This window comes from Myxine glutinosa, chromosome 1, assembly GCF_964187855.1.
Source record: "Myxine glutinosa chromosome 1, kmMyxGlut1.1, whole genome shotgun sequence".
Taxonomy (NCBI): domain Eukaryota; kingdom Metazoa; phylum Chordata; class Myxini; order Myxiniformes; family Myxinidae; genus Myxine; species Myxine glutinosa.
The window spans coordinates 435,413,510-435,436,657 of record NC_136261.1 but is presented as its reverse complement, the minus strand read 5'-3'; the positions used below and the strand labels follow the sequence as shown (position 1 = coordinate 435,436,657).

The window sequence follows — 23,148 nt, the reverse complement described above, 5'->3', positions numbered from 1 at the left end:
GTGCCAGATGTCCGTCGTGTACTCAGACACGGCCGAGAGGTGACGCTGCTGCCGGGCCGACCACGGCTCGGTGACCTTGCCCATCGCGCAGACCAGCGGCTTGTGGTCGACGAAGGCCATGAATGCACGGCCCTCGAGCAGATGGCGGAAGTGCCTGACCGCCAGGTGAAGCCCGAGTAACTCGCGGTCGAAGGTACTGTAACGGCGTTCGGGCGGACGAAGCTGCCGGCTTTATAATGCCAGCGGTTTCCAGGCACCACGCACCCATTGCTTGTGCACCACGCCCACTGTGTAGTCCGAGGCATCAGTGGTGAGGGCGATCGGTGCATCGGGCGCCGGGTGCGCGAGCATGGTGGGGTCAGCCAAGGTCAGCTTCGCGCCCGCGAATGCCGCGTCCATCTGCTCAGTCCAGGTAACGTCACTTTTGCCCGGCTTCCCTCGGAGGGCCTCGTGGAGGGGGCGCAGGAGCTGGGCGATGCGGGGCAGGAATCGATGTTAAAAGTTTACCATGCCCAGGAACTCCTGGATCCCCTTGATCGTGCGGGGGCGCGGAAACCCCTTCACCGCCTCCACCTTGGCCGGTAGGGGGACGGCCCCGTGCCTCGTGACGCGGTGCCCCAAAAAGGCGATGTCGGCGACACCGAACCGGCACTTAGCGGGGTTCACGATGAGGCCATGCTGGCCCAGGCATTCAAAGAGTGTGCGGAGATGGTGAAGGTGATCTTCGCGGGACGCGCTGGCGACGAGGATGTCGTCCAGGTAGACATACAGAAAATCCAAGTCGCGCAAGATGCTGTCCATAAGTCGCTGGAACGCCTGAGCCGCATTTTTCAAACCGAAGGGCATCCAAAGAAACTCGAACAGTCCAAATGGCGTGATGACCGCCGTCTTCGGGATGTCCACCAGCCTGATGGGGACCTGATGGTAGCCGCGTATGAGGTCCACCTTCAAAAAGAAGGACATGCCCACCAACCGGGCGGAGAAGTCCTGTATGTGGGGGACGGGGTGGCGGTCAGGGGTGTTGGCGTCGTTGAGGCGCCGGTAGTCCCCACACTGTCGCCATCCCCCGCCGGGCTTGGGCATGATGTGGAGCAGCGACACCCAGGCACTCTCGGAGCGCCGCACGATGGCGAGACACTCCAGCGTAGCGAACTCCGCTTTAGCTACGGCGAGTTTCGGCGGCTCGAGGCGGCGTGCCTGTGCGTAGACCGGTGGCCCGGCGGTGGGGATGTGGTGTTCCACCCTGTGCTTGATGGCCCCCGCCGAGAAGGTGGGCCACGTGAGGGCCGGGAAGCTGGCGAGGAGGCGGGTGAATTCGTTCGCTGCCGGAAGCGTACAGATGAGACTGGCCGGAATGGAACCGCTCAGCAAGCCACTTGGCGAGCCGCTCGATGAGCCGCTCTGTGAGCTGCTCAATGAGCGGGGCAGCACACAAGCGAGTGAGCTGAACGTCTCCGCCTGGACAGGTCTTCTGCGCTTTACGTCCACCAATAGTCCATGAGCACATAAGAAGTCCAAGCCGAGCAACGCCATGGGCACGTCGGCTGTGACGAACTACCACCGGAAAACCTGCCCTCCGAACCGCAGAGAGAGACAGCGTTTTCCGTACGTGCATATGGACATACCATTGGCCGCAAGCAGCGCGGGACCCCGGCCCACGGTTTGCTTGTCGGACGTACCGGCAGGAACGACACTCCCCTGTGCTCCCGTGTCACACAGGTAACAGCGCCAGGACAAGGTGTCCGTTATATACAGGAGGCTGTTTGAATTGCCGACGCTCAAAGCTGGCACCGAGCGTCGGCTCGCCCGTTTCCCGACCTGCCGAATGAGCATGGCGGGCAACACTGTCGAGCCTCGTGGCCGAACTTGGCGTGGAAGAAACACCAGGTGGGCGGCTGCGGCGGCGGAGGCTGCGGTTTTCTTCACCGCGGAGGTGGTGGTGGTGGTGGATCAGGGACAGCCCCGGGAGCCGCGACGGCCACGGCAAAACTCGCCTGCATGTCCAAAGCCGCGAAGAACCTGTCGGCCTCGGCGGCGAGAGCCCGGGGTTCCGTTGTCGTAGGACCAGCCAATGCGAGGCAGAACCCTCCCGGCAGCTGGCATCGAAATAATGCCCGGAACAGAGCGGTCGGGGTTTCGTCGCCCATCAGCGACAACATATGGTCCATGCGGACCGATGGTCATGTGTCACCGAGCTCGGGGAGGTCCAAGAGGCGGTCGGCTCGTGCGTCCACCGTGAGGCTGAACGTGGCGAGGAGGAGGCGCTTGATCGCCTCGTACCTGTGGTCGTCCGGCGGGTTCCTCAGGAAAGACGCAACTCGGGTAGCTGTGGCGGGCCCGAGGGCGGCGATGATGTGGTAGTATCGCGTCGCGTCACCCGTGATGCGCCGAAGCTGAAACTGGGCTTCAGCCTGGACGAACCAGACCTCAGCTTGGGCCTCACAGAACTCAGGGAGTTTCACCGCGTTGTTTGCCATGTTGCTATGGCGGGTTCGGGTGGTCAACGGCGGCTGACCAGAATGTTGGAGGTCACCAATGAAGCGTGGTATTACGCACGCTACTTGCTTGCAAGGAGGAAGCGGACAACGCGGTAGGTTTAAAGAGTCTTTATTTCAGAGCTCCACTGTAACACTGGAGCGCTCTGGGCTGCGTGCTCGGTGTATATCCTGAGGCCACGCCTACCGCTCGGGCGTGGCCGCCGCCACTTGGTGCGCGGAATGATGTCATCACGCCAGTGGGCTTTTGTGCCCGCCACAGTACCCTGTTTACTGACCCTTCTGCGATTAGGCCAGCCTCCATGAAAATATCGCTACGCACATAATCATGCGTATATGGTGCAACATTTGGAGCATTTATGTAAAATGTTCAGGATGCTTGCTAATAGTGAACTTTTCGACAATAAATCTTTCAATACACATGAAAAAGGACAGCGACCATTACCCTATGGATTTTATTAGTTACCCCTGCTTGTTCACGGAATATGGGAAAATATCTACGATCTGGTGCTGTATTCCATGAAGCCGAAGGCTGAATGGATTACAGCATTAATACAGTCATTAAAACATTTGTAGTTTATACAGATTTGGACAAAAACGCTGTTTTGGTTAATAACAAATCATTGACTTTAGGGCAATATAACTTTTTTTTCGAAACAAAAAAGGTGTACACCCGTCCTTTTTACACAATATTTTAAAATATATTTGGGCAAATTCCTGGAAAGTAATAATTTCATTCTCAAGAGGAATGTTGATATATGCAGAAATATGTATTTTGGCTGTTCATTTTTTTGAAAAAAAAATGTCCAAAAAACACATTTTTGGCTCAAAATTGTTATGTAAATCACCATGAAACCCAACAAGATTGGTATCATCATGAAGAAAAATCAATTTCCTTTAATATAACACCACACACATGCTGATTTAAGGTTTTACTCAAACATCCTCAAAATATCGTCTGCTAGTCAAAACGGCGGCCATTTTGGACGCAATCTTGGATTTAGAGGTGACCGCAACAAAATGTTAGGGGTACACCTCTAAATTATTGTGTATTATCATAAAACCTTCCAAAAAAACATGGTGCACTTAGTTTTCAGGGATCTGGCAAGTCACTCCTTAATATTTGATTTTGGGCCTTCGCTATTTTAAATGGTCTGATACGCACCTTATAATGTATACTATGACCACTGCATGTTTGGATGTTTACCATGCTTTATTCATGTATGTTTTTTTTTGTTGCACTTTATAATGTAGACAACGACCACTGAATATTTGGAGGTTTACCATGCCCCATTAATATGTTTTTTTGTCTTTAAGAGCACACTACCTCAAATTCCTAACAACTGTCAAGTTGATGTGGCAATAAAGTATTGAATCTTGATACGCATGTATACCAGATCCACAATGGGAATGCCTGGATAAGAAACGGCTCTTGAAGAACTCACATGCCACGTCCTTGGTGATCTCTTGGAGAAGGGAACCGTCGCCAAGCTCGCGACGACCTCTATTGTGGCGGTAGCACATTGGATGAGCTCCTCCAATACTGGTGAATGGTTTTGCATGCCCTGTATAAATGTCGACTCCGCCTATCTGTTCCAAAGATTTATATGCCCGAAGACCACTACCATCTTGAGCTGGATCTGGTCTGATGGTGCTATCCAGGCCAGCCCACATCGCGTGGCCTCTCTCTCCACGTGATCGGCTCCTGAGAAGGTCAGAGGAATGAGATCCTTTCTTGGGGCATATAACGTTCTGGCTCATGTTATCCCTGGCTGCTCAACACTGCGATCCCCCTTGGATGACGATGTGGCCAGATGCCAAACACTGGACAGAGTTATGTGGACTGACGAGTTGCAAGCTCCCTTCCGCAGAGCCCAAGCCGCTCTTACTTCGACCCATACTGTTGTTCTTCCTCATCTGAATGATCAGCTGTGGATTGTAACAGAAGGTTAATAGTTCGTGGGCCGAGTAGGGTTTACATGCACCCCCCCACAACTTAACTTCCCGGGTATGTCCACGTACCCCCCACCCTAGAGGTTAGGAAAAACCATGTTAACAGAAAAAAACTCATTCCCAAGGTACCTTCCACGCATATTTTGATGTTACCCCCCTGTGTCGGTGATTTCCGAAAATTAGGGGTAGGCGAAATTCAAATGGCCATAACTTTTTACCTTAGTCATCCTATGGTTGCATATGACCCCTCAAAATGTTTGTCCTGGGACACTCTTTATAATGATATGTGTTATATGCAAATGAGGTCACTAATGAGGTCACCAGAGGTCAAATTATGACGTAATTTGGGGGTTGCCCAAAATCCATGACCTTGAAAGTTAAAAATGACCTGAGGTAGGCAAGAAATTGGTAAAGGAATGTTTTATTATGCCTTTTTGATAGTACATATATCATGACAGTTTATGGAAAAAACAGCTTCGACAAATTCCAAGTATTGACTGGTTGGGGGTCGTTTGAATTTAGAGGACGAATTCGAAAAATGACCAAAATTTGTTCTTTCAACCTCCAAAGCATCAATACTTCGTTTTGATGACAAAGATTTGCTAAATGGGTTCAAAGGTGGTATCATAACATATTATTCCAAAACTGACTATAATCTGACATTCAAGGTCAGATTATCAAGGTCAAAGGTCAACTGGGTGCATAATTTTCTTTCAAGGAAAGTCATTTGCCAGTTCGCAATAATCACAAAACCAACCAAAAAAATTATTAGTTATGAAGAAATTATGTCACCATTCAGATCCAAGTTACACCATTCCCCGAGTGAATTATATGCCCCAAATAAAAGCTAACCTGTAATATGTGACATTGATTGTGGTTCAACCAACTTCACTTCAGTTTAATGACAGAACTTGATCATCGTCGCTCTCACTTCTGCTCTCTTCACTTGAAGATGACATTTCATCGCCTTGGTCATTGTTATCATCTCCATCCTCCTCCTCATCATGACTGTTCTCACTCTCCAGTTTCTGTTCAAGGATATCCACCAGTTTGGTTGGCAAAATGTCATGATCTGTCCATTTTGGCTGCAGGGTCCCACTTTCGTCTACCCATCCATGTCCATGAATTGGATTCGGCATATCAGGATTTGGGATGTGAGCTCACCTCCATATGGCAACTTGAGATCTGAGGACTGTATCCTGCAAAACTGCTGCTTCAGTTTTGCTCCCCACTGACTGAATCAGTTCCATGATCAGATGCTTTGATTCCTGTGGACTTCCGTCAAAGGGCAATTTCTCGCCTCGGCCATCAAGGAAACGTACCAGTAGGCGTTCCAACGACTCCACCAACACCTTGTGACAGTGAATAGACCGTTCGTAGTTCTTACCAGATATCACACCACTGATCGATCCTGGTGAAGACAGACCAGCTTCTAGTAGAATGTCGGACAATCCTGTACCTTTCATCATCTTGCCAATCATCTTTAGGTAAGCGCAGACCAGATGGAACGTCCCAATCATTACTATGTGGTTTTCATAGTATGTTGGGCTGTTCCAGATCAATGGATAGGCTTTCATACACACACCTAAGTCAAAAGTTGTTATCACATAGTTCTGGCCAACGTCCTTGCTTCCCTCTTCCGAGTATCGCAGACACTCCTTCACGGCTCTGTTATCAGTTATAGGGTGGGGAATCACTGGGTAATATTCAACTGTACTCAGGTTGCATGGAGTCTCCCCAGTAAGCGAAATGTACCCACCCCATCCAGGTATACGCTGCTGAACTGTTCCTGCATGCAGCCGGATAAGCAGCCAAAGTAGGTTTTTAACCATTGCGTTCTGATAGGCCTCCTTGCCACCATCTACATCTGAATCGACGACCTCATAGCCAGGGCTTCGTCTCTGGCCTAGGTAACAATCACCTAACTCGACATCCATTGGTTCCGTCAATGTACGTTGTCCCGTCCTCTGGATCGAAGTTATTGGAGGCTTAACCCCGCCTGGGGATTCTCCTGGTGCAGTCACCAGCTCTTGTAACATGATCCCATGAGACCTATGAATGGACCCTGCACCAGAAATGTCATTTATGAATTCATCATAGTTGTCAAAATCTGAGTGGAACGTAGAAGGACAGGACGGGTTGCGTATGATTGACACAGGTAGTAATGAAGATGTTGTCTGTACAGCTACAGCTATTGCAGTTTCAACTTCTAGCAAGAATGAATAGTTTTCTGAATGTCCAAGTTTGTTCATCAATTTTACGAGTTCTGCGCTGCGGAATAGATGGTGCAGGGTCATTCCAAGCAGAACATGCTTTGGAAGTTTCCACCGACCATGGGTAACAGCCCTGCATACGTCTTGCCCCAATGAATTAGCTAGTCGTTTTACCCTAACAGACTCAACATCTTCATTCCCTGAAAGAAGACACTTCAGAAAGTTCTCTAGAGTTTTTGGCAATATGTCTTGGGTTGGAAGGGACTGAACAGTGGGTGGCCAAGCCATTTGTTCTGTAGCTTCAAATTTGTCAAGGATATCGTTTCGCAAATTTCTAGCCGTTTCTCTGGACCGATCAACAGAACGAAGTGTGTCTGTTGCTTTGACAGCAGTGCCTACATCACACTTGAGACTATACACCAGGTAAGATTTGAAACGTCCATCACTGATGGGACAGAAACCTAATGTGTCTTTGTACAGGTCACATTTCTTTAATTTGTTTTTCAGATTTTCCCCCCTGTAACTTGGATTTGAATGGGGAGTTTTAGCTAGTTCAGATACATATATGTTTCTCAAGTCGGACAACCTGAGCACATCTTTCTCCTTTACAACCTTTTCATTTATCAGTTCACATATTCTATTGAATGATTGTTCATGTGCTTTCTCAAGTGAAGCTTGTTGCTCAATGTGTCCAGGATTGCTACTTCTCCACTTCTCAGGTCTCTGCATGTACTGACACCGACAACTCCGATGGTACATGGTCTCGCATGCAAAAAGGTCAAAACCGGATATGCGCAGAAGAAGTTTTGAGTCTGTTTCTTTTCGGCCTCCCGAATAACTGCTTCACCACCTACGCGTTCAAATTTTGTAGTTGGTTCAGTTGTCCAAGCGCCACGTACTTTTATAGCCCTTTTCCCAACCTTTTTACAGAAGACACAGTCTGGTTGAAATAAGACATCATCTTTTTCGGTAGATGATCTTCGTGACTCCCGTCTTTTCCCCAAGTCAAGAGATTCATTTGGCTGTGGAATTAACCGGTTCAAGTTAGACGTGAAGCGTTGTAACAGTCCCTGTGATACCCGTGGTGAATGGAGTAGGTTGATGGAATCTGCCTGCAGACATCTTCCATTCGATTCGGGGATTCGAAAAGTTGAAATAACCGTTTTTCACTGATTTGCAAAAGTCTTTTTAACCTGGCATCTGGATCTTTCGAATTCTTGAGAAATATAAAGTCTTGGCACTTGGAGTCTTTCATGTGAATGATACAAACGTTTTCTATCGATTCTCTGGGTGCCTGACCATCTTCAGCTTTACCCTTATTTGCTGAGCCTACATCTTCCGAATCTGCATGGTCTTTCTGGTCTTCAGACTTCCTCTTCCTCACAGGGCGCTCCATGCTGCCTGAAAGAAATAGGTACATTGCAGTTTGCCTTCATGCATTGTTTGGGCCATTTGGGCCATCCTCTAAATTCAAACGACCGCCAACCAGTCAATACTTGGAATTTTTCGAAGCTGTTTTTTCCATAAACTGTCTTGATATATGTACTATCAAAAAGGCATAATAAAACATTCCTTTACCAATTTCTTGCCTACCTCAGGTCATTTTTAACTTTCAAGGTCATGGATTTTCGGCAACCCCCAAATTACGTCATAGTTTGACCTCTGGTGACCACATTAGTGATGTCATTTGCATATAACACATATCATTGTAAAGAGTGTCCCAGGTCAAACATTTTGAGGGGTCATATGCAACCATAGGATGACTAGGTAAAAAGTTATGGCCATTTGAATTTCGCCTACCCCTAATTTTCGGAAATCACCGACACAGGGGGGTAACATCAAAATATGCGTGGGAGGTACCTTGGGAATGAGTTTTTTTCTGTTAACATGGTTTTTCCTAACCCCTAGGGTGGGGGGTACATGGACATACCCGGGAAGTTAAGTTGTGGGGGGGGAGAGGGGTGCGTGTAAACCATACTCAGCCCACAGACTACATCTTTCTGAGTTCACTTCACCACAAAAACAGGTGCTGGTTATCCATACCTTTTTTTTTTTTTTTTTTTTTATTGAATACAAGATCGACGCTCGTGAAAGAGCGAACATTAATCACACAGAAAGACAAACAGACACACAAAACAAATAACATCGGGAGCGGTAGACAAGATGGGGAGAGAGGGGGAAGGACACAAACACAACATTTGAGAGCAGGGACCGAGAGACATGGAGACATGGAGAGAACTGTGAGAGGGAGAGGGCTTTGGGGGGGAGGCATGGGAAGGGGGGGGGGGGTGGGAGAGGTATAAAACATATGGACACTGCCAAGACTTCCAGGAAAGAAGTTGGAATTTCAAACAAGGTGGATCTGGGGTGAATTAGTGGGGGTAGAAAAGATCAAGGTTTTGGATGGGGGAAGATAAGAGATGGTGGTGAACAGCTGTTTTGAAGACCTGGAGGGAGGAGTGTGATTGAAGTGAGTGTGGGAGTTTGTTCCAGAGGCGGGAGAAAAGAGGAATGAAAGAGTGAAGGTGAGCATATATGAATACCACTATATGCAGGTGCTCCATCTATCTATAATTCCAGTAATCTCTGTGTGTGTGTCTGTGTGTTTGTTTGTTTGCCTGTGACCGCTGTTTCTCGACAACCACGGGTCCGATATACTTGAAACTTGCCAGGTATATTGCTGGGGACCTGAGGATGTGCCTTTTCAAGGTTTCATATTAATCGGAGAAGTAGTTACCGAGCTATGGCGATTTATTTACCAACCGTTCGCTTTGGCTTTGCGAATGGACCAAACCATTTCATGTAAATAGAGGGGGGGGGGGGGTTCTACCGTACTCGCAAGCCGTTCGCTTTGGCTTTGCGAATGGACCAAACCATTTCATGTAAATAGAGGGGGGGGGGGGGGTTCTACCGTACTCGCAAGCCGTTCGCTTTGGCTTTGCGAATGGACCAAACCATTTCATGTAAATAGAGGGGGGGGGGGGTTCTACCGTACTCGCAAGCCGTTCGCTTTGGCTTTGCGAATGGACCAAACCATTTCATGTAAATAGAGGGGGGGGGGTTCTGTGGTCGTTACTGCCACGTGGTTTCAAAGTTTTTTTTTGTTGTTGTTGTTTGCACGCATGTTTTTTGCACCCACGTACGGGCACGCCCTAGTTCTCAAAAAGGAATGAAGAATACGACACAGACCGCAGATCAAAGGTCATGATAGTCCCATAAAAAAGTAAATCTTCCATAATTTGTTCATCAGATATGTCAATAGGTTATCTTTTATCTCTCAAAGGTTACCTGCCTGAAGAAACGTGCAGAGGGAAGTGGTGACGAATCCACAACCACAGGTGCTCATCCTGAGAAGAACGTTGGCTTCCACCATTCTGCTAAATCATTCCGGAATGATGTGAAGGACACCTCTGAGAAACTGAGAAGAAGAAGAATCCAGAAGGTGATCCATCCCTGTTTATTCATCGCTGTGATTCTGCACCTGAATGTGTACCTGTGTCCCTCTACAATCACGTGACCTGGATGGTGACTGATGCAACTCCAGAGATGAATGAGTCAGACTTAAAGTGGAACCGAATGAGAGAAATCGGGAAAAAGTGCTGAATGTGGATCAAGGTATTTGTGCACCCGCAGCAGGTATCCCCACGAGCATTTCACACCTTGAACAAACCAGGAGTAAAGAAGGAGTTTAAATATTGAACCGTTTTATCAATATCATCAGGTATCAAATAGCCAGAGATGTATCGCTTCCATGTCACGGACTAGTGAGGAGGACCAGGAACAAGGTGAGCTCTTGGTGCTCAAACCCACAAACCTTAAAGGTGGAAAATTCACTCAAAGTGCCATTGATAACCTGGACTTCCATGAACACACACCTGGAAGATACAACAACGCGTGGCACCACCCACAACATCTACCAACATTCAGGTAACGAAGATGAGATGTTGAAAGCTGTTACATCAAGACCATGAACCAAAACACCTCAAAGAGCCCCATTGGCAGGAACTCAGCACTTCCAGACTCAGTTGAGTGGTCTAACCTTGAGAGATCGACAGCAAAGTCGTTCCTTGTGCGGCCGGAAACTTGTACATGAACCAAGAGCGACCAAGGTGTCTCGTGTACATCAACATTGTCCTCGTACTAAAAAGGTTTGTGGAAGCTAGAAGAGCTGGCAGGTGGGAACAGCACCCTGTTGAGGTATAAACCTGCTGCCATACCTGATATCTCCGCGACACAGTAAACACGTGGCAGGTATCCCACAATACCTGATGGTGATGAAGAAGCATCCCCTACCAGATATAGGTACCGAATTCCAACAGGTACATTTCACTGTGAGTGAAACGAGCGGTAAGTTCAATGGTGTTTGGACCGACGAGACTTCAGAACAGAAACCTATAAGGTGTTTAATCATGGATTCTTCTTCTTCTTTTGAAAGCGGCACAAGGTGTCGGGACAGCGTCATTGACTGAGTGCGTTGCTGTAACGGAGATGACCAATGACCTGTGCAGGTTGCGGTGGATTTGTTCTGTAATTTGTTCAGGATGCCGGCGATAGCTCATCTGCTCTTCAAGAAGGACACCTTGGGATCTTTAACGTTCACCAACTAATGTCGACGGGATTCCCGTTTAACGTTCATCCGAGGGACGGTACTCGCATTGATGGATCATCCCACCTGTGAAACACCGGGATGAGCCCCATACCGCGCATTGATGGATCATCCTACCTGTGAGACAGCGTGATGAGCCCCCAATCGCGCATTGATGGATCATCCTACCTGTGAAACACCAGGATGAGCCCCAAACCGCGCATGATGGATCATCCTACCTGTGAAACACCGGGATGAGCCCCATACCGCGCATTGATGGATCATACTACCTGTGAGACACCGTGATGAGCCCCCAATCGCGCATTGATGGATCATCTTACCTGTGAAACACCAGGATGAGCCCCAAACCGCGCTTGATGGATCATCCTACCTGTGAAACACCGTGATGATCCCCATACCGCGCATTGATGGATCATCCTACCTGTGAAACACCGTGATGAGCCCCCTATCGCACATTGAGGGATCATCCTACCTGTGAAACACCGTGATGATCCCCATACCGCGCATTGATGGATCATCCTACCTGTGAAACACCGTGATGAGCCCCCTATCGCACATTGATGGATCATCCTACCTGTGAAACACCATGATGAGGCCCCTATCGTGCATTGATGGATCATCCTACCTGTCAAACACCGTGATGAGCCCATACCGCGCATTGATGGATCATCCTACCTGTGAAACACCGTAATGAGCCCCATGCCACCCATTGATGGATCATCCTACCTGTGAAACACCCTCTTGCGTCCCCTATCGCGCATTGATGGATCATCCTACCTGTGAAACACCATGATGAGCCCCCTATCGCGCATTGATGGATCATCCTACCTGTGAAACACCGTGATGAGCCCCCTATGGCGCATTGATGGATCATCCTACCTGTGAAACATCATGATGAGCCCCCTATCGCGCATTGATGGATCATCCTAACATGAAGGTGTTTTACCTGTTCTTTGTTTAAATATCCGGGGATAGCGAGATCGAAGTCCCGACTTCCAAAAATTGTAGGGTCGAGTTTCCCCCAATTGGAGAAATTCGAGGGTGAACCCCAACCTGCCCCTCCCAAAGTGCAATGTCGCCCTGAGGGCACCACCTGTATGATCACGGTTTACCTCCCGCCAGGTGAATATGAATTGTTAATCACAGTACTTGATGTGACACCTTTTCTGGAATTTGCATTCACCTGATGACGCTAAATTAACTTAGTGACGTCACTATACCGGTTATTTGATGGTGATTTTATCGCTGTGTTTTGATTGGATGGAAGAGATTTGCACGCAGATTAAGATTAAAACCTCCATGGGAAACAATGAGAACCTGAAGTTTCGGGTGTGAACCCATCATCGGACCAAAAGAGATATTAACACCGGAAAGGTCACCTGGTCTTGTTTCCAACGGTGTAATTATCGACACCTGATGAACGTTCTGTTAATTCCATCCAGGGTTCCACATTCCACCTGAGATCCCATCCAAACCCACTCTCACCCTCGCTATGGACCTTATGCATATGACGTCACACACCCAGGGAAATGGAAGTGCGATTTCGTGATTTCGAGCGTGAGTAGCCATATGATGTATGCATGTTGCGGGGCCGGCGCGCTATCTTGGGAAATACGGGTCTGTGAGGGTCGCCATTGGTATCTACGTTCGCGCACGGTTCTCTCCCACAAAATTACGTTTAGTTTGTCCAAATCCAACCAGCCGTTCCAATGAGATGAGTAGTTTTGTGTGCCGTGCCGTCATGAATCCAATCGGCTGGATATTTATTGAAACGAAGACCTTCTTTGTCGGGTTCGTGTGAAGCAACCAGAAGGCCGAGAGAGCTGCGGGTGGTCTCGTTAGTTAGGCCTGGATCCTATCTCGTTTGACATGAAGTTGTAAGTGTCTATGATAATCTGGTGGACTGGGAGAAGAGATCGTGGGAGACCATCGGCATGGATTCAAGCGCTTCCGCGTTAGCTGTTTCGCCCAGCTGTGAATGCGCCGATTTGAATAACACCATACAGCCCATCTGCGCATGCACGGCTTTGACACACATGCACTGTGTCATCCCGCACACGAAGATTGGTCCAGGGGTGTCGTCATTTGCGCATGCGCGCTTTTTTCAGCATTCAAATGCTTCGGCAATCGCCTGTTAGACGACTTGCGCATGCGCAGTGTTGACGCGATGGAATGTTTGACGGTACGGCGAGGCGATCTCGAGAACGAAATGGCAGTCTTGAAGAACTTAATGATTTTCAGAATAAATACATTTTAAAATAACTTATTAAGCTTTTGTTCATTATTTACAAAAAGGCCGACCTGTCCCATTGGCTGTCTTTAATTTCTCTCTGGACGGCGCCACGGCAGATCAGGAACGCAAGGCATGAGGACACAAAAAACAACACCTTTATATGTGCAATCCATGCTTTTCGAAAAAAATAAAAAATAAAATAAAACTGCATCGCCGCATCAATTCTGGAACTTTGGTCTGACCAGAGACCAGCAATTTATTTTTTTCGGCCAAAGCACATTTTCAACATTTGACTATACTACGCAACATAAATGTCTCAACAAACATATAATAAATAATTGTAATCATGTTTTAAAGTTATCTACGCTATTTCTAAAGCACTTCCGGTCATATGGATTCGCACTTTTGGTCAAGTTGGCGGCCATTTTGAAAATCGCCCAAAAACTCGATTTAACGGGAAATTTTGAGATGGAACTATATGAGATATTTACCACAACAATCAGTTCTAACATTCCTTAAAATTTGGTGCTTTTAACAGAAAGTGAACAATTTAGGCAAAAATCTGCACATATCTGCCCCACTACGTACAATCGGTAAACGTGATCTTGTCTCCCACGAGGAATGTCTTCGGGGTTGTCGGTGGAATCTTTCGCTCATTACAATTTACCTGGACCTTGATAGTGTTCGTTAGTTTACAAAGAACAACCGTTCGATTTGAACAGCTGGAAGCACCTGTGCAGGTAACAAAAGGGGATTGGTGTGAGGAGAAGCAATGGGAATGTCATGTACTTCACCGGGACATTTACCCTCATGGCTAAAATGATCCTTCTTTCTTGAAACTGATCTTGAACATGTCCAGGTTCGAATTCAGACCCAGGTATAAACTGCCGTCCAGGTGTTTCACGGTGTGGGAATAATTTGTGTTCTCCTAAAATTAATTGCGAGTAAATGCGAAACACGTAAACAAAACCGAATACCTGTATCGATTATTATGAATGTTTAATTGTCCTGGAGAGATGATTTTACCTTCAAGTGAAATTACCTTCAGTACAAGAACTCCATGTTTTAAATAACCAAAAATACCTGTTCAGAGATTGTACCAAAGAAGGTATTTTATCTCTCCTAAGGGAATTTGCTCATTCTGGGTTATGATTACCTGGACTCCGCTTCGACCATTAAACGGCCACCAACATGGTGTCACCTGTTGCAAAATATATCCACACCTGCTTTGCATTTCTCAAATCTGCTTCTCACCTGAAATATGTTTCTCTCTCTCTTTTCCAGAGTAATAAATTTTCCTTTGTTGTGAAACTTTGTTTTTTCCCAAATGTTGCTCGAGAATTCTCACCTTTGTGAAATTCCCTGCTATCTGATCCGGACTCGATCAGAACTTCACACCTGTTACACATCAATGTTCCCACCTTCTTCAAAATGAGAATATCTATCGAGGGCTTCGGGGGTCGAGCACAAGGGTCTTCATGTGCCTTGTCGTGTTGAACTTCTCTCTGCAGGTAAAACCTGTGCTTAATTATTGATGTAGCTGGTCACCTGTGCTTAATTACTGATATAAATGGTTACCTGTGGTTTAATCACTGATGTACCTGGTTACCTGTGCTTAATTATTGATATAGCTGGTTACCTATGCTTAATTACTGATGTAGCTGGTTACCTGTGCTTAACTCGTTGGTATTCATCGAATACTTGCCCTGCGCACTGAACTTGGTGCGAGGCAACTCTTCTGTTTTTCTTTGATCCAATATGGCTGCCACACCACGTGAGTGATGACGTCATAAATTTATATTCTCAAATATATAATTGTTGTGTAGATAACGGTGAATAAATTTCAAACTGATCAGACTAAGTATTTACCCTGTCGAATTATGACGTCATAATTAAGGCAGCCATTACGTCATCGTTAACCACACCTATTCCCCATGCGGGGTTCTTCACAATGAGCCCCATTTCAACATTTTCCGTGGAGCAGTTTTGGAGATATGCAGTTGCAACGTTTTTCGGTTTTTCCAAGATGGCAACTGTACCACGTGACCTGTGACGTCATAATGATGACGCAGTCCTGTCCCCTCTGCACACAAGTGGGGTCGTCGTGCTGATTACAGTCATTTCCTCGGTGAATGTCCTTGTGTCCCCAAACAAGATTGGTGGACATTGATGGAGCCATGGGTCTGCACATCGGAGGAGTCGGACAAGTACGGCAGCTATGTGAAATATTTGGGAGAATTGTGCCTGTGATGATACAAGCACGAGAGTTGGCACACAGTTAGAGTATGCCCTGAGGAAGATATTTGGCTATAGGGCCATCGCAGATTTGTCCTGTGACAACAATGGCGGCCATTTTTCAAAAAAGGACAAATCTGCGATGGCCCGATAGCCAAATATCTTCCTCAGGACATACTCTGACTGTGTGACAAATGCCATGCTTGTATCATCAAAGGCACAATTCCTGCACCTATCTGCCATACCAGACGACAAGTCAGGAGAATTAACATGTGCCCATGTGGACAAGAGAGTTAACGACAAAAATTACCCAGAATCACCCACTACCCCATGTGTTCAGGTTCGCCAGTCTCCGTATGTAGGCCTTCCATGGCCACCACACAACCCATGGGGCAGAATAGTCCCTGAGGCTGGAGGTGAGTGTACCCCATGATGTCCTCACATACACCTGACTCAGTGGTAAATTTATTTGACATTTATTTGAAGTGTTCACTGTATTTGAAATTACAATTTACCCCAAAGTGTTTGGTTTTTCATGTTATTATTTTGTGATTTATTCCTGGTTTAAAATGGGGGTTTTCAGGGTTTGTTCCACCTGTGCTCTCAAGGTGATGGTACCTGATGTCTGTGACCTCCAACATCCAAAGTGATCATGATCTTGAAGTGTTGTACTCAGCTCCAATATCAGTAGCCAGGTACTCTCACCTTCTTTCCGCAGGTATACATCGAGAACCAGCTTTCCGCAGGTAAAGAAGAGGTCACGCCAGTAGGTGTATTACACCGTCGGGTGGGGGCGGGTACGGGGTTACCGTGCAGGGGGTTGGTGTGGATCAGGTGTTGACTGAGTGCATGGCTGTGACGATGATGACCAATGACCTGTGCAGGTTAATGTGGATTTGTTCTGTAATTTGCTCAGGATGCCGGCGATAGCTCACCTGCTCTCCACGAAGGACACCGTGGGATCTTTAACGCTCACCAACTAATGTCGGGAGACGGGATTCCCGTTTAACGTCCATCCGAGGGACGGTACTCGCATTGATGGATCATTCTACCTGTGAAACACCTCGATTAGAGGTTGTTAGTGACGTCACTATACCGGTTATTAAATCGCGTTTTTATCGCTGTGTTTTGATTGGATCGAAGAGATTTCCACGAGGATTAAGAGATTAAAACCTCCGTGTGAAGCAATGAGAACCTGACGTTTCGGGTGTGAACCCTTCATCGGACCAAACGAGACAGTAACACGCAAAAGGTGACCTGCCCATGTTTCCAACGGTGTGATTAGCGATACCGGATGAACGTTCTATTAATTCCATCAATGGAACCACATTCTACCTGTGATCCGATCCAAACCCACTCTCACCTTCACGATTAACGCTCGTGCTCCATTCCAGGTAAACACAAAGGGTTTCATCTACCTGGAGGGACTTTCTTTACTCAAACATCCCATTCAGGCACACGGTTGAAGAAGAAGAATCCGTATTGTATGGTGAGGAGAGTGAAGAATTCGGGTTAAAGTTCATTTCACATTAAATGAGATAAACAATGAACTTATTCAATTTTATAAACTTATTATAGTATAAACATTAATCAGTAATCACATCGTCATGAACAGGTAAATGATTTGATTGATTTGAACCCAAAATAACCAAATCAGTTCGTGATGAAAGTTTATTTCACCAAATGTACAAAATGAACGGAACCATCATCATCCCAAACCCCAAGAGCGGGTTTAACGGGGTCCATTAAGTTCCCCCTGAACACGTGCAGGACCCGCGAGTCCCCACAACACGTCAACTCTTCCGTCTCACAATCCAAGAAGAACCCAAACCGTTCATGATCCCCCGGGACGGACAGGTCGGTACATTGTTTGTTGTGGTGTGCGGAGAATTTGTTATTATGTTTCCATAAACGCCAAGACTCGGGATTCTCTCCCAACCCGCTTTTTCCCCCTTTTCTCCCCATGGAGTTTAAACAGATTCCGATTCTACAACAACAACTCGACCTCACATCGACCTCCCAGTAATAACGACCTGAGGAGAAACGATCACAGGAAAGAACTTGATCCCAACAATCAAACCCAACAATCAAATGGTTCAAGTCGCCGTCCTGAGATCCCCGGAGATCTTGATCAATCGATGTGCAGAGTTTGGGTCCAGACTCGGGGTCCTTCCATCTGCGGATACGACATGCGGTCGCAGACATTGTCAGACAAACGGACAAAACACAAACACATTTATCTCTTTTTATGAACTTTGGGAATCACATTTATCACAAAAACTTATTACAACAACTAGTGAAGTACCCATGCTACGCATGGGTGGGAAGCCATAATCAAACAGACAATACAGAAACGGCGAATGCTAAAGCATGAAACCAATGAAATCCACTTTCCTGTAGCACCTTCAGTCACACGTCAGACATGGACAGCAAGTTCGTGAAGGACTTCCACGAAAAACGTACCCGTTCGCAAACAATAGTGTATGTGTGTTCCATACCCAGTCAATGGGGAATCTGCATGTGGCGATCTGCGAATTTCACGTTTAGAAAGTAGAAACCATCACGGCATTGCGTCATTCACTTGAACTCGATATCTCTTTTTTCATTCCAAACAGCATAACTCCAATCACAAATTAAATAACATCAATATAAAAAAACTTTCAACAGCATTCGTGACAAACAAATATTTAAATCCTGATGTGAAGTTCCGTATGGTTGGGTGAACACAATTACGAATTCCAAACCGTGATTGTATTCACTCGATTCCAATCATCAATTGATACATTGACAAAACGATTAACACGATTAACGTTTAACGATTTAACATTACAAATGAATGACGGTTGTATTTGGATATTATCAAACCCACGCATTGCCGTCATCTGTCCACTTCTGCATTCGCCGCAGGTTCATAATTCTCATCAAAATCTAAACAGTATCTTACTATAATTCACCAAATATCCGTCCGTCCGTTTGAAGGTACCGCAAAAACAGCTCAACCAATCGCAACGATATTTTGGGTGGACATTCCTGGGACCAATTGGAGTAAAATAGGCTATATTGTTTTTCCAATTTTCCAGTTTTTCCAAACACGATGGAATAATATTTACCGATATGAACAGTGATATGGCTTTTGTTGAAATTCTACAAATGCTGTTTATTCTACGTACCAGGACAGAGTAGATCGACTCCTGACGAACTCTTCCAATATAAACGTACGGCTCCGAAGTAACATGGCAGCGTGTGCAAAGCGACTGAGAAACAGGTGTAGCGGCCACTTCCGTGTTACAGATTCGGCACACACTCTTCACACATAAACGTGCGACTGAGAAAGGTGTGCAGCGGCCGATTCCGTTTTGCAGAATTCAATCTTTTTTCAAAATGTGCCCCGTGTCCTGTTTAGATTTTGATGATGTGCGTGTGACATGATTCAACAGATGTTTATATGAATCATTTAAAATAAAAAAGCCTTCAATTTCTGATATTTTGCCTTTTCATTTGGGCTTCCCAATTGAAGCCCCACCCATAGGGCGGGTACCGTTGCTAGTTTGTAGAATTTCAATAAAAGCCACATCAGTATTCATATCTGTAAATATTATTCCATTGTGTTTGGAAAACTTGGAAAAACAAAATGGCCTATTTTACTCCAGGGAGTCCCAGGATTACCCACCCAAAATATTGTTGCGATCGGTTCAGCCGTTTTTGCGGTACCTTTGAACGGACAGACGGATGGACATTTGGTGAATTATAGTAAGATTGTTTTTATTTATTTACTTCACCACCAACAACTTTATTATCCTGCTCTTGCGAAGCAAAAAGCGGGGTTCAGCATTCAGTTACGAACGTGTCTGCATTTCAGTAAAGTAAAGTGTGTGCCGTGTCTGCATTTTAAAAATTATTTTTCTCGGCAACCATTGGTCCGATTGACATGAAATTTTCACCAAAGGAGGGCCTCCTCCTGGAGAATATTTTATTCATTAGACGTCATAGCTCACGTGGTACAGGTGCCATCTTGGAAAAACGTCACACCTCTATATCTCCCAAACCGCTCAATGGAAAAAAATGGAAACATGGCTCATTGTCAAGTACCCACCATGGGGAATAAGATATCTTATTACAAGAGAGCAAACGTAAATAGGTTATGTCGCTATGTTTGTCACTATGTTTACATGTGACGAAAACGTTTTCTTCTTCTTCTTCTTCTTCAAATAACAGTAACACCCTGTTAAATTACGTTTACACTGCTGAAACCCCTCAGACCTTTGACAACCCTTTAATTCCCCCAAGACCCTTAAGACCACGAATACCCCAGAAGACCCATATCACCCTTGAAGACCCCAAAGACCCCGAAGACCCAAAACATCCTGAAGACCCAAAACTCCCCGAAGACCCAAAACACCTGAAGACACAAAACACCCCGAAGACCCAAAACACCCCAAAGACCCAAAACACCCTGAAGACACAAAACACCCAGCAAACCCGAAACCTTCTGCCGACTCCTCTCCGGCCTTGCCCCCCCCCCCAGCTCCCTCTGGGCTCTGTCCCCCAAATATTCCTCCAGGTCGCACAAGATCTGCCTGCAACCCTCTTATGGTTAAACTGCCAAAATCAAGACTCTCTGCTCAGCTTCACTCCTTCATTCCTCTTTTCTCCCGCCTCTGGAACAAACTCCCTCACTCTCTTCAATCCTACTCCTCCCTCCAGGTCTTTAAAACAGCTGTTCACCACCATCTCTTATCTTCCCCCATCCAAAAACCTTGATCTTGTAGCGGCTGCCGCTGGGGTTTCACAATCGCCTTGCACCTATCAAGGACGCGGAGCGATCACCATGCCGGGCTCGTCCAGGACGCCCGGGCAGGCCCGCGCTCAACTTGCCAGGCCTCGGTCGGGACGCCCGGGCATGCCCGAGCATGCCCGGGCAGGCTCGCCCTCAACTTGCCAGGCCGCAGCCAGGACGCTGGGCCACGCCCCCTGGCGCCGGGCCTGGGCAAACCCCCTGGGTTAATATATATATATTGCTGACAGATAAACGGGTTTTCAGAGTGCCTGAGTGTTTGATTTCATTAAAGCAACTCGGATGAATTCTAGCTTTTTGTCGCGTCCATTCTTCCGATCGACGTGGGAGCCCCAGCTCCTTCATTGGTGACCTATCGACATGGACACGGCAGTCGCCCTTAAACTGCCTACCTTCTGGGAGGCTCACGCGGCGGTTTGGTTCGCACAGGCGGAGTCCCTGTTCGCCCTGCGAGGCATCACGGCCGACGACACCCGCTTCCACCATGTGGTAGCTGCGCTCGGGTCGGCTACCGCGGCCCGCGCCCTGAGCCTCCTCGAAAGCCCGCCAGCCGCTGACAAATACGGCGCGATTAGGAAGCTTCTCCTCGATGCTTTCGCCCTCCCATCGGCGGAACGCGCACGGCGCCTGCTCGATCTGCCTGAGCTCGGCGACACGCGCCCTTCCGTGCGAATGGACTACATGCTTTCACTGCTCGGCGAGCACTCTCCGGCATTCCTGTTCCGGGAGATGTTCCTCCGTCAGCTGCCTAACCCGGTACGCCTCGCCCTGGCAAGCACGACGATCACAGATCCCCGGGCCCTTGCCAGAGAAGCCGACAAGATCTCCGCCGCAGGACAGCGCATCGCAGCGGCGACATGGGACCCACCGCCGTCCGACGCAACACCCAGGGCGCCCGAGCACCCGGCACGGTCGACGGCAGAACTGCCGACGCCATTGGCGGCCGCTCTACCGAGCCGACCACCTCCAGCACGACGACCGAGGCCTCCACCTGACCAAGCGTGGTGTTACTATCATGCCAGGTTCGGACAGAAGGCCCGGACATGCCGACCCCCGTGCACCTTCGGCAGGCCGGGAAACGGCCGTGGCGGCGTTCATTACCAGCCATGAGCGCCGGCCACATGGGCAACTTACTGTTCATCACAGATAAAGCGTCCGGACGGCGCTTCCTGTGCGACACCGGCGCCCAACTGAGCGTCATACCCGCCTCTGACCAGGACAGGCAATCCGCGGTTTGCGGCCCCTCCTTAGTTGCGGCCAACGGATCGACTATCCGCACCTTCGGCCCGCGCAACGTCACCCTCTGCTTCGGCGGCCAACGCTTTGCTTGGACGTTTGTAACCGCCAACGTGCCCGTGGCTCTGCTTGGCGCCGACTTCCTCTGCGCACACGGACTGCTGGTGGACGTCCAACGGCGTCGTTTAATCAACGCTGAAACCTTCAGCTCCCTGGTATGCACATTGAGCAGCTCCGCGCCGACCGAGCTGGCATGCACCGTCCCGGCGGCGAACGAGTTTGCTCGCCTGCTCACGGAGTTCCCAGCCCTCACGCGGCCGACGTTTTCGGCCGTCGCAGTACGGCATGGGATCGAGCACCACATACCAACCACGGGCCCGCCGGTCTACGCCAGGGCCCGCCGCCTCGACCCAGCCAAGCTCGCCGTAGCGAAGGCCGAATTCGACGCGTTGGAGCACCTCGGCATCGTGCGGCGCTCCGATAGTGCGTGGGCCTCGCCACTGCACATCGTGCCAAAGCCGGGGGGTGGATGGCGCCCGTGTGGCGACTACCGCCGTCTGAATGACGCTACCACCCCCGACAGGTACCCGATCCCGCATATCCAAGACTTCTCCGCCCGTCTGGCGGGACGGGTCATTTTTTCGAAAATTGATCTCATACGGGGATATCACCAGGTACCTGTCAGGGCGGCCGACGTCCCTAAAACGGCAGTCATCACGCCGTTCGGCTTATTCGAATTCTTGCGGATGCCGTTTGGTCTCAAGAACGCGGCTCAGGCGTTCCAGCGCTTGATGGACGGCGTGCTGCGTGACCTGCCGTTCCTTTTCGTTTACCTGGACGACATCCTCGTCGCCAGCACGTCCCGGGCCGAGCACCTCCTCCACCTCCGAACACTGTTCGAGCGCCTCAGCGAGCACGGCCTCATCATCAACCCGGCCAAATGCCACTTCGGCACGACGGCCGTTGATTTTTTGGGCCACCACATCACCAAGAACGGGGCCGTGCCGCTGCCAACCAAGGTCGAGGCCATCACCACGTTCCCGCGTCCCCGCACCATAAAGGCCCTGCAGGAATTCCTGGGAATGGTGAATTTTTATCACCGCTTCGTGCCCCGCGCTGCTCACCTCATGCGGCCCCTCTACGACGCCCTCCGGGGCAAGCCGGCCAAGCACGACATCGCCCGGTCCGCAGCAATGGATGCGGCCTTCCAACGCTCAAAGCGGGCCCTCGCCGACGCAACACTGCTCGCTCACCCGGTGCTCAACGCTCCCATCGCCCTCACCACGGATGCCTCCGACTACGCGGTGGGCGCCGTACATGAGCAATGGGTGAACGGGGTTTGGCAGCCACTCGCTTTTTTCAGCCGGCAGCTCCGGCCGAAC

General features: G+C 48.4%; 2 protein-coding genes and 1 non-coding gene across 3 annotated transcripts in view; 2 read left to right on the top strand and 1 right to left on the bottom strand.

Moving 5' to 3' along the window:
- The window catches only part of LOC137419063 (uncharacterized), a 1,330,575-nt gene that overhangs the window by 588,016 nt on the left and 719,411 nt on the right, over window positions 1–23,148 (top strand). The gene's annotated exons all lie outside the window — the stretch shown is intronic.
- The window catches only part of LOC137419053 (uncharacterized), a 240,867-nt gene that overhangs the window by 147,859 nt on the left and 69,860 nt on the right, over window positions 1–23,148 (top strand). The gene's annotated exons all lie outside the window — the stretch shown is intronic.
- Window positions 12,233–12,397, bottom strand: LOC144889920 (U1 spliceosomal RNA). Its single transcript, XR_013622139.1, has one exon. It is a non-coding gene; the product is annotated as a U1 spliceosomal RNA (small nuclear RNA).